General features: G+C 36.8%; 1 protein-coding gene across 1 annotated transcript in view; it reads right to left on the bottom strand.

The window, feature by feature from the left end:
- cops6 (COP9 signalosome subunit 6) overlaps nt 1-2,500 on the bottom strand; it is a 14,857-nt gene that overhangs the window by 9,002 nt on the left and 3,355 nt on the right. The gene's annotated exons all lie outside the window — the stretch shown is intronic.

Genomic DNA, 2,500 nt, shown 5'->3' with positions numbered 1-2,500 from the left:
CATTTACCCGTCATTTACCCGTCATTTACTCGTCATTTACCCGTCATTTACTCGTCATTTACCCGTCATTTACTCGTCATTTACTCGTCATTTACTCGTCATTTACTCGTCATCATTTACTCGTCATTTACTCGTCATTTACTCGTCATTTACCCGTCATTTACCCGTCATTTACTCGTCATTTACTCGTCATTTACTCGTCATTTACCCGTCATTTACTCGTCATTTACCCGTCATTTACCCGTCATTTACCCGTCATTTACCCGTCATTTACTCGTCATTTACCCGTCATTTACCCGTCATTTACTCGTCATTTACTCGTCATTTACCCGTCATTTATTCGTCATTTACTCGTCATTTACCCGTCATTTACTCGTCATTTACCCGTCATTTACTCGTCATTTACTCGTCATTTACCCGTCATTTACTCGTCATTTACCCGTCATTTACTCGTCATTTACTCGTCATTTACCCGTCATTTACCCGTCATTTACTCATCATTTACCCATCATTTACTCATCATTTACTCATCATTTACTCATCATTTACTCATCATTTACTCGTCATTTACTCCCCCTGTAACTAATGCAGGTTTGTGGAACAGCATGAGGGTTACATCAGGGGTTTTAGTTTCTCTTTGAGGGGAATTAACCCTTTAACTTACTTTCCCGATTATTGAAAGTCTATTTTATTTGGCCATGTACTGAATCTGCACCTCTACACGGGAAGAAAAATAATAAAGTTCATTTATTTATTTGAAAAGTAATGTATCTGTAATATGATCATGCTCAATTTATAAAAGTAAAACTAAACATTAATGTGACATGTTTTGTAGCCTAGCTGCTCTCTGTTAGCGGACTCTTCTTAAAGTTAGCATAGGCATAAAAACAAACATCTAATACTCTATAGGCAACACTGGACAACTGGAGAAAATAATATTAATTCTCTCTATGTGAACAAGACATTATATTATTTTCTGTATGTTTTCTCAGGTGTGCCTATCTCTGTCATATTCGCACATGAGCGGTTCTTTCATTACGTTGGTCATAATTTATCTTTTGCTCTCCATAATTCGGAATATGATCAAAGATTACATATGTGGACGTGTTTGGAGAAATTAGCCATTGAATATATATATTAACTACCAGCATGTTTAAATGAACGAAATGACTGAAAGGATTATTCAAATTCATCAAGTCAGTAAATGAATCTACAGTCTCACTGCGGCGTATGGGTGAGTTACACACACACACTAGGGATGAAACGGTTTGGAAATTTAACATCACGATTATAGTGACCCAAATTATCACGGTTATCAATATTATCACGGTTTTGTTCAAATGAGATGAAAGTGTTCAAAAAGAACAGATGCACACACTTAAAACATTTCAACAAGTTTTATATTTGAAAATCAACAAACAACAAATAACTAAAGCAGCTCTAAGCACTTTTTTAAGCTAGATTCTATTCTGTGGGATTTCCTTCCTTATAATGGCCGTCGTCAATAGCAACGCATAACGCATAAATAATAATAATTTGTCGTAAATATAATCTCTAATATTATCTCTGTAAATATATTCTCAAGCAATATTCTCTAGTGTTCAGCAATGATGCATTTAAATCAGCATATTTTGTGTAAGAGCCCAAACAGTATCCTAGAGAAATAATGCATATCCATATTTCCATATGATTTGACAGTTGATTTTATTAAATATCAAAATGTGTGCATCATACCTGACACCTAGATGATCACTTTACAGTCTTTTTATGACTGTCATTCTCTTCAAATGCTAGTGAAGTTTGAAACGTGTATAACGTTACCAATGTTGTGTGTCACTTTACAGACGGTCCCTAAATTCGCCTGCGTTATGCCAGTCATATCAGATGCGTTTTGGCTCTGCTGGGTTTGTTTGAAACTATTTTCGCTGCTGAAATACAACAGAAACAGTTCGATCACTGTATGATGAGTGAATCTCCTGCGTACAGCACACACACATCTCTGCTCTGAGTGCAGATTTCAGCGTGTGAGCGGCGCGCGCTCTGAACATAACTCCGCTAATCTGAACGACTCTGATTATGAGACGACATCGCTTTTATAAACTCAATATAAACACGTGTATATGGTTATAATGCGCAACGCGATTATAACAGATGGCTTTTGAGAAGACTATTATAAGTTCAACAGCCAGAGTGACTAATGTGCAGCCAAAATAACGTTACACTCGCAAATGGCGGTTGTTAATGTCAATTATTATCCCTTAAATGTCACCCTAGTCTTGTCTGAACTTGTTCGTTCGCTTCACATTATTATTTCCCAGACGTAGGTTTGGTATTGAGGTCAAAGTCCACTTGCCTTGCGTTCGTAGTTTTGAAGTGTTTCCCCTATTACAGTGACTTTCTTCTGGCATGTTCTGCAGACAGGGTGACCATCTTCCATTAAGTTTCCCTCAGGACTTTTGTAAAAGCCAAAATATGACAACGCCTCAGATTTGGTCCTTTT

Source organism: Gobio gobio (assembly GCF_949357685.1).
Source record: "Gobio gobio genome assembly, chromosome: 16".
Classification (NCBI taxonomy): Eukaryota; Metazoa; Chordata; class Actinopteri; order Cypriniformes; family Gobionidae; genus Gobio; species Gobio gobio.
This window is presented reverse-complemented; position numbering and strand designations above follow the sequence as displayed.